The sequence below is a fragment of the Gavialis gangeticus genome, unplaced genomic scaffold (assembly GCF_001723915.1).
Source record: "Gavialis gangeticus isolate Ggan-Ray unplaced genomic scaffold, GavGan_comp1, whole genome shotgun sequence".
NCBI classification, from domain to species: Eukaryota; Metazoa; Chordata; order Crocodylia; family Gavialidae; genus Gavialis; species Gavialis gangeticus.
This window is the reverse complement of record NW_017729004.1, coordinates 35,283,821-35,296,130: the sequence shown is the minus strand read 5'-3', so window position 1 is coordinate 35,296,130 and position 12,310 is coordinate 35,283,821.

Below are 12,310 nucleotides of genomic sequence, written 5' to 3'. Positions count from 1 at the left end.
TGGATACATTTTGACTTCACTTATGCAGCTGAGCTGTGCTTTTCTTTCCCATTTCCAATGATTCGTGTTTCTTCACCAGTCTTAAATGCTTAGTGAACATCATGAAAGAGGGCACAAAACAGTTCACCCTGAATCCCTCTGTTGCCCCCTCTCTCAGCCTGTTGCAGATGATTACTGGGGCCCCACCCTCCATGAGGTGAAGCTGGACCAGGTTGCCCTGCACCTCATCTGCATATACATTTTTGGAGGATCACAGGACTTGTGACAAGAATACCCAGTTCCAGTCATGTGTGAGGGCTTACTGCCACATGGACGGTTTGCGGGGGGGAGGGGGCCTCTGGAGTACCCACAGATGCTGAGGTCATCACCATGGCTTGAAATGCTGTTGACTCTGGCTCTGGTGCGGCTCAGCCCAATGAACTATGTGGTAAATCACAAACCTGCTTTGGACTAATATCATGCATAGTAAGTATAAGTAAGTAAGTACATCTAAATAAATGCCAAAGTGCTGCTCAAAAGTGTGTTTATGGAGTACCTGTGTTAAAACTTGCAGTAGTATAAAAAATAAAGATATAATGCATCAATTCTGGATTAACTAAGTGTATGGGTATTATATGAAACTGCTACAGCCATGCTTAATTTTAAGATTATTGTTTTCAAATGTGCTCCTTACTTCCATGTGCTCAGGACAAGAAGGATCTGACAGTAAGTAGAGGGGGAGGAATTTCCAGGGGAAATAATGGGGGGAAGCACAGAGCTTACCTGAACCCCCCAGAGTTATTTTCTCTGCTACAGCAGTGGGAGGGGACAAATTCAAGGCAGATCTCCAATAATTAGATTCTGTACCTGCAAAACTATAACAAATATCTCAGTTTTCCATATACAAAATCTAATTATTGGGGGCTGACTTATAATCAAGGTCATCTTTTATTTGAGTAAATACATTAAGTATTTTTATTTGGTTATTCAAATCCCATAATTCTATAACTTTTAAATTAACCTAAGACAGGGGTACTCAACCTCTGGCCGACAGTCTTGGCATCCAGCCCACAGGGCTCCCCACAGGTTGAGAAATTTGGCAGCAGGGGAAGTCACAGGTAATATCACCACCCCCCTACTGTCAAAATCCCAGGCCCCCCATGTTGTATCACAGCTGGGCCATGGCCCTCTCACTGTATGGCCAGATTGGGGCCGAGACACCCCTCCTTCCATTTGTGCAGCTGGTTTGGGACCAGTCTATACCCCCTTCTCTTCCCCTCTTCCTCCCCCATTGCCAGGTCACACTATGCCCTTTCCCTCCCTTGGGTCTGAATTGGAGCTGGATCATACCCCCTCCCCTTCCCTTTTGGGGTCAAGCCAAGTCCCCTTCCTCTGCATGGCTGGATTGGGGCCAGGCTGTCCCCCACCCCCTGCATACGGCTGGATGGGGCCCCACCATGCTTGCCCCTGGTACCAGATTGGGTCCCCCACTGGATCTGGCCCACGGAGAGACTGGGCACTGTCCACCTGGCTTGCTGAACGAAAAGGTTGAGCACTACTGGCCTAAGATGTTGGTTCAATACATTTTGACATCTGAGTTTGTTGCCCTTTGAATGCCTGTTTCATATTTGTGGGATTTACTTCCTCTCTTTCTAAAGTTTTTTTTCCACTTTTAATAAACCATGACCCTTTCATCCTTCCAGTCTTATCTGGTTTTAGCAGTGAGCTGTAGCATTAATGTGATCTGGCCACAGCAGGAGAAATCCTGGTAGCATACAAGTGCTATCTTTTAAATACTGTAGACTTGGGCATGAGTGCTGAAAAATTTAGTATTTTTCAATACTCTGCTGTTTGCTCTGGTTTCCCAGTTAGTCCCTCTGAACTGTGGTGTACTGTGTAACATCTTTTGGAAATGTCAGATTTTTTATAGAAGTTTTTTGATCTTTGAAATACTTTATCTTGATGGGTCTAACAAATATATCTGCTGGTTCTGTTATCTTTGCTTCCAGTTTAGTAGGTTGTTTACTGTGTTATTGTGTATCTAAACACTTTGGTATGTGTTCTTTTTCTTAAAATTTTATTAGGAGTCCAGTCTAATTTTTTTCATTTTTCATTCCCCTGTTAACAAGATTCAACTGGTAAACAGCAGCTGGCTTAATTTGGGTGTTTACCGCATCTACTTTTTGATTAGACTACATAGAAATATTTTAAATTAACTCACTTACTTCCCTGTTGTATATAAAAAATGATGACACAATCTGGAAATGCAGATTCCAAAATATGATCATACAACATTTTTTAAAAAAGAAATCAAGCTGGCCAGCTCCTAAAATTTCAGAAATGTACCTCAAGTCACCTAGGCTAGTAGCTTTTTTGCTGCTAGGAAAAAAGAAAAGAAAAAATGCAAAAGTTGTATCTGCACAGCTACACAAAACACACTTCTGTGAAACTCTGGTATCTCTTGTCACCTACCTTCTTGTTAGGCAGCAGATTATATCTAGTGACCAAACTGCTCCATGGAATAAGAAATGTCCTCATGCAATCATATGTTTACTAAAGATTTTCTATGAGGTTTTTTTTCTTTCTTTTTCTTTCCTATTTCACCTTCTCCTTTTCTATCAGGACTCAGGTTTTATCACAGCGAAGCTAATGGCCAATTTCCCATTGACATGAATAGGATAGAATCAGCCTCCTAAGCCAAGTACAAACATTCAAGAAGCCCGGGAGTGAGGGGGAATCAGGAATAGGGAAGTGAGGCTGGCAGAGACCTCCAGAGGTCCTCTAGTTTCTATTCCAGCCCCTGCCCGAGCCTGGCCAGACTTTCCCATACAAGCACAATCTAAAGAGCCAGAGGGTTGGCTTGCAGTGTCCACAACAGAACAGTTCTCCTTCCATCCAAACCAGTTACATCTGATACTACATTTGATCAGGTTTATCTCAAACCAGTTTCAGCCATTTTCAAGCTGGTTTATGTGCATTGAACATCTGTTCTGTTACAGGTTTAAACAGTTTCTGATCACTTAAACTGGTTTATGTGTAATGTCCTTGCCTAGCCACATCAGGATTTTGAGAGAGAGATTTTTAACATCAAGGTCCTCATTCATCTGAATGCTTCAGCATAAAATTAAATACAGGCTTTTGTCCTCTACCAAACTGGGGACCTAGTCAAGAAACTGGATTATGCAGCGCAGACGGCCTGCCAGGACAGACTCTCATCTCTCTCTTGCCAGTGCACACCTAGACTAACTCCACTACCCCAACCCAGTCTTGTTTGAGAAAGAGCAGGCAGATGCAGATTTTGCATTCTTTGTATGTTCAGAGTGCAAACCGTAGCATGAGCCTGATACTTCACAGGTTTAGGCTCCTAAACCTACTGCAGCAATGCGCTTCTTGAAGTAATAGTAGCAGCAGCTGTGCAGGACTGCTGAGTGGGGGGAGCAGTATCCTTTGAGGTAAAACCACAACAAGCAGCTGAGGCACTTGTCCTTACTTTTGCAAGCTGCTGCAAATTAAGTAGATTGGAAACCACCTGGATACAAGTGAACAGGTTCTGCTGCATAACATTTGTCTCGCTTCACACAAAGAGTTTCTGGGTAATTTTCAAGTCCATCAGTGTGTTTGTAGAAAGAAAAGTAACTGGGACTTTTTGCTGCCAGTACGTATCCACTTTAATCAATAATTCTCATCTTCAATTTGCTGCAGGCTTCTGAGAGATGCACAGTGTATAAAAGGAGGTGATCTGAGCTATTGAACTGAATGGAGATCATTTGTGTGGAATAGGAAAGTTTAGTCAAAGGTGGTTAGCTAACTGTATGAGAGGTAAATGGAAAGAAGTGTACTCAGATGCAAATAGATTCAGAAACTTGTAGCATTAGTATTTAAAGTTGTTGTGTCTAAAGGTGGTTTAAGCCTGTTTTTCTTTCTAAAGCATTTCTAGACATCTATCAAAGGAAGATTTGTTGTAATCGCTTATAAAAAGTCATCAGATAGGAGCATGCAATATTTGAACAAGTAGCTGTTCCTTCATTCCTAGCTATAGTATCAAATACATAACTGGTAAAGAGGACTTAAATTACTGTTGGTGGGGAAATGTGGAAAGTAATGATTCCCATTTCTCTTTTAAAAGAAAAACAAGATGAAACAATCATACCCCTGCTGTGACTGACAGACACTTGCGCTGTTCAACACTATGGTGTTTGAGGTGCACTCCATGCCATGTGCAATATACTTAGCACACGGCTTTTCATCTATCAAGTGTTCTGTGAACAGCTGATCCCCCCAATACCTCTATGATGTAGGTAGCAACAAGAATAAGATTTTTTTCATTACACATTTCTATGTAAATTAGGGTTCCCATTTCTTTCTACTCTTCAATAAGAACAAAAGAATGAAATATGCAATACTTTCCTTCTCCAGCTGTCGGCAGGTTGAGTGTGCTTTGTAAAGGAATAATAGAATAGTTAGCAACCGCATAACATTTCCTGCTTTCTGTCATTTTGTTACCACCTTCAGACTACTGTATTAAGACAACTTTAAGTAATTAGTTTCAATACATAGAAAATTCCAAATTTGTTATAATTTTCATTGTAAAGGATCTGTGGTTCAGTGGTAGAATCCTTGTCTGCCACACAGGAGATCTGGGTTTGATTCCTCCATGCTTATACACCTACAGCCATGGAGGCAAATGTCTGGACTCAGTCTAGCCTTTGGATTCTGTCTCAGTGGCCTAAATTGGGGATGGAAGGTCTGAGCAACTCCCACTCCTCCCTAGGCACGTGTGTGGAAGGTTTGGGTGACTTCTCACACATATACCATGATCCCAAAAGATCAACAGTTGCCAAAAAACAGTATGTATAGAATCTAATTATTGCAGAAGTCATCTTAAATTCATTTCTCTCACCACTACAATGTAGCAAGCAGCATCAGAGGGGCGGATGGCAAGGGAGTCAAGTCACCTGTCCCCTTGTGCCTGCCCATTTCTGTCACTTCCACCTCTTTCCCCCACCACCACCCACCTGACCACCTGCCTCGAAAGATGCTTATCTTGAGTTGGCTCCAGGTCCATCTCCAGCCCTGCTTGAGTCTAGGGCACAGAGTACATGCTGGCTCTAGCCCCCACATGGCTTGGTAGCAGTGGCTGATGGCAGCAGTTCCTGCCCCACCTTGGTTCTGGCAAGGACAGTGGAGCAGGGTGGGAAGAGTTGGGGCTACAGGGGACAGGGCAGTGGCTGGGCTCAAAGCTGGGGCCCAAGCTGGAGCAACGGCCTGCCACTCTCCCCCACACCCCTACCTTGAACTTGAATCTGAGACATGGAGCTTCCCCGCCCCCCCATGTTGAATACAGTAGTGGGAGGTAAATCTCATCTTGGATTGGGTAAATATGATAGTATTTTATCTGAGCAAATGATTATGTTTAAAGGCAGGTCTTTTTTCTTATAAAACACTAACAATTGGGGAAAGTTTCTTGATTTTCATAGTTTCATAGTTGGTAGGATCAGAAGGGACCTGAGCAGATCATCAAGTCTGACCCCCTAGCATGGCAGGACAGAATGGGGTCAGATGACAAGGTGTACATCTTGCCTCCTCTTAAAGACCCCCAGGGTAGGAGCCAGCACCACTTCCCTTACAAGTTGGTTCCAGATCCTAGCCGCCCTGACTGTGAAGTAGCGCCTCCTGATATCTAGCCTGAATCTACTCTCCATCAACTTATGGCCGTTATTCTTGTTACTCCCAGTAGTGCTTGGGAGAACAGGGACTCTCCCACTTTCTGCTGGTCCCCCTTGGCCAGTTTGTAGACGGCCACCAGATCCCCTCTCAGCCTTCTCTTCCTTTCTGTTTGTTTGCTGTGTGTTGTTTTGTTTTGTTTTTGTTCTCAATGAAGAGATCAAGGCTATTGTTTTTCAGCACTGACACATTTCTAAAGCACCTTAATCAAATAGATATCAAATCATATTTTATCAGTACTGTGTGCAATCAGGAAGCAGTGAATTTTTGTCCTAATAAATTAGAAAGGGAGAATGCAGGCATCTTGGTTTTCCTTGCTGTTAATTTTATTCCACGTGTATAGGGTTACAAGGATGTGGCAGTTAGGCGTAAGTGATATAATTTTATGCTCCAAATACTGGTAAGAGAAATGCTTCAGATCATGTAGGTCAATGCAGACTTGATTCAAAGATGCCAAAGGTGCTGATTTAAACTTCTCCCACCCTTACTGCAGAAGTCCATAAATATTAACTAGCTCCAGCTGTTCTCTTGCCATTTTTTTTCATTCTTTGTATATGTTGGGCCTGTCCCTAGAGCTGGTAATTTTTCTGAGTTAAAGGTGAACTTTTAGGCTGCTGTCAGAAGTGAAAAAAAAGGAGTGCTTTACTGGAAGACTTCAGTGAGGCTTTTTGGCACTTTTATCTACAGCTGATTCAATCGGCTACTAGATAAAAGCACCAAAAAGCCCTGCTGAAGCATACAATCTATATAGAAGTTGGGCAAGCCAGACTGAACTAACACAATGCCTCTTTTGGGCTGGACTGTGCTTGCTTCAGGGGCTGAGCTTAAAGTGCTGTGTTTTTGTTCCCCCCTTGTCTGTAAGCAGTCGTTATGTCAAACTGACCGTGGACTTCTCAGGTCATCTCTCTTATCAGCCTCCTCTAAGTCCCAGGAGGCAAAGTGTTTTTAACATAAATTTGACATAGAGTTTAGTCACTGACTTTAATGGTAGTAGCTTTGGGCCTATATCTGTTAGTTCCTTAAATGTGAAGTGGGTGACAATTTAATACCTGAAACCGTTTGGAGTGAATATTGAATATTATCACATTGAGATGCTCATCCAGCTCGAAGAAATGTTTAAGTGCTCCTTTTTCATTGTTTAGTGTTTATAACACTTCTTCTTCAAATGTTTGAAAATAAAATTCCTTTTCCTAAGCCCTTTCTCTTAATTTTGGTTTAATTTGACAAAAGCTGATGTTTTTCCTGATTGTAATGATCTGGAAGTAACGCATTTGTGCTTCATTTGTTCCCTGTTTGTCCTGGCAAAGCCAGAGGAATAAAACTTAAACTTGTTTTTCGTTTGGGTATTTTTTTTCTTTTTTGTAGAAGAATAGATGTTTTGTTGGATTGAGAGAAGAAAAAGCAGAATCCGTACACCACTCCCTCCCAGAATATTCTCAGCCCTGCTATGGTGCAAGGAAATACAGTAATAACTCAATCGTAAAGTTTCTATGATAGTACATGATAACTGTGTTTGCAGTCTCTTTATAAAGAGGACCAGCAGTGAGAGCACTTAGAACCGAAAGATCATCTCACCTCTTGAATTCATCTCTACAGTAAGGGATAAACAGTTAGTTGTAGAGACTTTGTCACTAGCAGACACCTTCTGTGGGCAAAAAAAAATAAAGTTTAATTTTCCTGGGCTTTTAGTCAAGTGCCTACTTGTGCATACACTCTCGTATACTTATGAACTGGAGCTTGATATGTGGGTTTTGTAACTAGTGGATGGCCTCTATGTTAGGGGAAGCAGGGCGCTTTACACTGCCTTTGAATATCAGGTTAGGCACTTGTCCACAGTGGGCATGTCTGTGAGACATTTCCTGCAGTTGCCTAATTAGCTCTGCATTAAATGTCTCAGTGTCTACATGTGCAATGTTATTAGGCTGCAGTAAACTAATTAACTCTGCTGTTGTTTATTAGTTGTAAACAAAAGTAGTATCCTACTGCAGAGTTTTTTACTCCAGTGCACCCAACGCATGTGTAGATGCTGACAGGGTTGGCTAGGGCACAAGGGTGTTTCAGTGCAGGGGCTGCCTGCCAGCTAGCTCTACACTGGAGCACCCTTGTGCCCCAGCCAGCCCCTCCACAGCACGTTGAGCCAGATCAGAGCACAGCCCCAGGCCGGAAGGCTGATCCCCCAGACCCTCTGCTAGCAAGGCTTCTCCCCTACCCAGTTCAACGTGCTGTGGTCCTGGGTGCACATTCAAATGCAGTGGCCAGGAGCAATAAACTCCAGCGTGATGTGCACCAGAGTTTGTTGCTGCACATTAATAGCACACATGGATGTACCCAGTGTGAGCTGGACTGCAGTTACTGTATTTTCTCACATATTACATGCCCCTCAATCAAACATGCACCTTGTTTTTAGAAGGTGGATTATAGAAGAAAAAGTTTTTCCAGAGTCATGGCTGACTGCCATAAAGTAACTCATGAAAGCATAGAGTGTCCAGGAAGTGTGGTATCTCAGAAGATGGTCTGGGTGATGCAGCAGGAACTTCCTTGTGTGGCAGTATTGCAATGAAGTTAGGCCCCAGATGTTTGCAAGTCCAGTAGTAAGACTGTGACCTCTTCACTGTAAATAGTTCTTTATATAAGTCCCTGTAAATACTGACATGTTCCTTCTACACTACAAGCATCATAAGGATACTACAGACTGAATGCAGCACCTTGATCGCCCTCCATCAGCTCAGTGGCTCTTCAGCCAAAAGCTATTGCCTCCCTAGTGTCTATAAGAGTTAACGCTGTTCTCCACCCTGCTCTCTAGAGCTGCAGGGAGAAGTAGCAGACATCTCACTGGACACAAGTCACAGTGTCTGCTTTCTCTATTCTACCCTGGTTCTCTTTCAGTGAAGAAAAGTCAGCTTTCCTGCTTAAGACAGGCATCTCAATTTTGGAGGGCTGATTTTGGAGAAAATGATGCATGCAATATGTGAGATAATACGGTATGTTAATTAGATACTTCGTGGGTGCTAAATTTACATAAAATTTAAGGAATGGAGACAAGTTGTGGAAGTACCTCTCTCTAGCTAAACTTTTTTTGTCCTGCAGTTCCTCTGTACCTGTCTTTCAGAAGCCAACTGTAGCATAACTAAGAGGGGAAGTGATTGGGGCAGAAGCCAGCTGGCTGCTGCTGGCAACCCATGTGCTACCGCTGTGAGGATGCAGACCTGCCTTGTTATGTCTCTAAGGCCAGAGTTTATCTTCCAATTTTGTTCTTCCCAGTTTTGGTAGTTGTAGACTATGGGTGTACACACACTTATTGGAAAGAAAATTAGAGAGGTTGCTCTACCCCTTTTTTTGGTGTCCTTACTAAACCAATGCAGAATATGTTTTCCATACAATATGTTAGACAGGGATCATGTAAAAGATAAATGGCCAAACCTTAAAAACCTTAATTATGTAACTTCCCATATATTTCATTTTTCTATAAAGTGAGCAGAAATAGACCTGAGATCAGCATAGTTCTTGTGAACTCTTTGGGGCTGGGGAGTGGGTGCATACTTGGCATCTAGACACATGCTCTGGGGTGGAGTAGGGGGACTTTAATTAGAGCAGCACTAAGAGTTACTCTAAGGCACCTGCAGCGTCACGTGTATTCAGCATCCTGCTCTTCAAAAAGGGAGCAAGGGCACTTTAACTAAAGCTTGCTGAACAAGCTTTAGTTAAAGTGTCTCACTGTCGTTTTGAAACACAGGGATGCTGAATACATGTGTAGCCTGGATACACCCGGGGGGGTCTGCCCTGACCTCCGATGACAGTGGTGGTGGTCAGGCAGGGTGCTAAGAAAGGGGTCAGCAACTAGAGCAGCTTCTTCCCCTCTCTATAGAGCTAGACCGAAACCAAATACTTAACTATGTACAATTTATAACCAGAATAAATACAGAACCTTAATATGAAACATAGAATATTTACAAGGCTTAACATATAATACAATATATAATATTCCACAATTCACATATAATACCAAATATGAACCAAATAACTTATAACCTATATAACACAATTAACACATAGGGATATTAACCTATATAACCCAAGTAAATTAACAATAATATTTCTTTCAACCGTCACAAATAACAATACAAATATGCAGAATGAGGCATTAAAACACACAAACCATATAAACCCCCTTAAAGAATACCCCTAACTATGTAGGCCTTAACACACGGACAACCTCAAAATAGGGAGTGCATTCAGCACCTCTCCGAGGGGTTTCCCTAAAGCCCCTCCCCTTTATGGCCCTGGGACATGGATGTGCCCCTCCCACAATGGAGGGTGGAGGCAACAGACCCTCCTCACCCATGTCAGCCTCCCCTGCAGGGCCCGCTTCCCCGGTAATTAGGCTCATCCCCTGGTGGCTGATCCTGCGACAGCCTCTCCCCAGCAGCATGTTCAGCTCTCCTCAATGGCCTGATGCGCCACACTGGGAAGCCCAGGGCTCGCTCTCCCTCGTGGGAGCCAAGCGCAGGCCCCGACTCCTCGGTCTCACACCGGGGGTTCTCCCATTTCCCAGGCCTTGCTCTGGGCACTGGGGCTCTTTTAGTTAAAGGTGGAGCCATGCTGCAGGGCTCTGGTCGCTCGGCCTAGGGCCAGGGCTAATTTGAGGAGCCATGAGCTTCTCCCAGGGCCAGCTCTCCATGTGCCGATCTGCACACCATGTGGGGCCCAAGCAGCCTCAAGCTGCTCCCAGGGCCAGCTCTCCATGTGCCAATCTGCACACTGACTGCCCAGCCACTTGCCGGGTTCACAGGCTTGAGCTGCCTTGAGCGGCTCCTAGAGCCTGATCCCCACGTGTCGGTTCGCACACCGCTGAAGCTCAAGCGGGGTCCCAAGGATGGCTGTCTCCGTAACTCCTCTCTGCTCGCCATCCCTCATTGTCTCTCCCCAGCATGCTAAGCACACTTCCCTTTTGTACCCTCCAGGGGCTCCACCCCCAAAGTGCTCCAGACCCGGCTGGCACGGTTCTGATTCAGGTCCAGCTGCTCCTTGCCCCCTCCCTTCAGAAAAAGGTGTGGCAATGCTTCCGTTGTGCTGCCCCTGGATTGGTGGGCAGGCTCCACCAATCAAACAGCAGACCCTCGAGCCTGGGACTCAACTCAAGCCCTGAAAAGGTAAGCCAGACATATAATACAGAGGCTGCTGGAGCATGCTAATTAGCATGCTCCAGCAGACTCAATTAATCAAGCTGATACTGCAATATAAACTAAATGCATAACTAACTATTCTTAGAGCTAGTATTTACAGCTAACCAACCAAAACAGATGCACAGGAATCTTAGCTGCATCTTGTGCTTGCTCCTACTTTCCTCTGTCAACCCATCCTCCACTTTAAGAATGAGTGCCTGTCCATACTTATACTCTTGGAGCAAATGTGCTGAAGCTTACAGAAATGGATGAATATACGGTATGGCAAATATTATTGCTATTTAAGAAAAGATTTGTTTCCTAGTCTCCTAACCTTTTGAATTGAATGTGTTTTTGAGGCAGTTGTAGGCAGTGTTTCTGGATCAGATTACACACCAGCTTATTTTACTCTGGAAAGAAGTAAATAAATCTTGGTAGTTGGGCATGACATTGTCTAATGATCCTACTTTTCTTGGCACATTTAAATGCACAATGTGGACTTTTTATGAGATTGTTCCTGCCCCTCCATCAATCCTAACCATTTATAGAGTCAGAAAAACTTTTCTCTGGGGTGCAGTTAGTTATTTTATAAAACTCTGTCTTAAGCAGGAAAGAAAGCCAGGCGATAATAGATTAGAAGCAAAAATATGCTTGAACAAACAATTTAAAGCTATAACTTAGGGTTCTGAAGGGAAATGAATGGTAGCTATAGTCTCTTTAAATCAGTTTCTCATGCTGAAGGATAAAATTTAATCTGTCTCCTGTTAAATTAAAGCTTTATCAGCAAGGAAATAAGCCTGGGAAAATCTTAGCCTGTCTGATTAAGGGTCAGACTTCCCTGACTAATATTTTTGCTAGTTAAACATAATGGCCAGATCTTCAATTGGTGTAAATGACTGTAGTTCAATTGACTTCAGTAGAGCTACATGGATTTGCACCATGTGAGGGTATTCGTTATTCCGATAGAAAAAATATGCATAGGAAAATATTAAAAGCATGTCTTGATCTTTGTAAAAACACTTTTTTTATATGAAATACAGCAATAAGACGCAATGGCTCTAGACTGTATGAGCAAGGATATCTGCTTACATATTGTAGCAGGACACCAGGGTGCCTGCTACTGGCGGTGGTAGTATGGGCCGAGCTGCCAATCACCAGGGCAGCTCAGGTGCGGGTTGCTGGAGCAACCAGGGTGGTCACGTGACCAGAAGGGGGCAGGGCCGGGTCCTTATAAACACCTAGGCTGGAGCCTGGCTGGCAGTTCGCTTCTGGCACCCTGAGGGGTAAGAGCTCTGCAGGAGGGTTAGACTAAGTAGTGCAGCCTGAGCACATAGAGGGATGTATTATGGTGAAGGCAGAGAGAAGCCTGACCGGGAGGCTTTGGCCAGAGAGCCAGGAGGGCCTGGACTTTGTGACGGCCGGCAGGCTTATGGTTTTGTTACAGC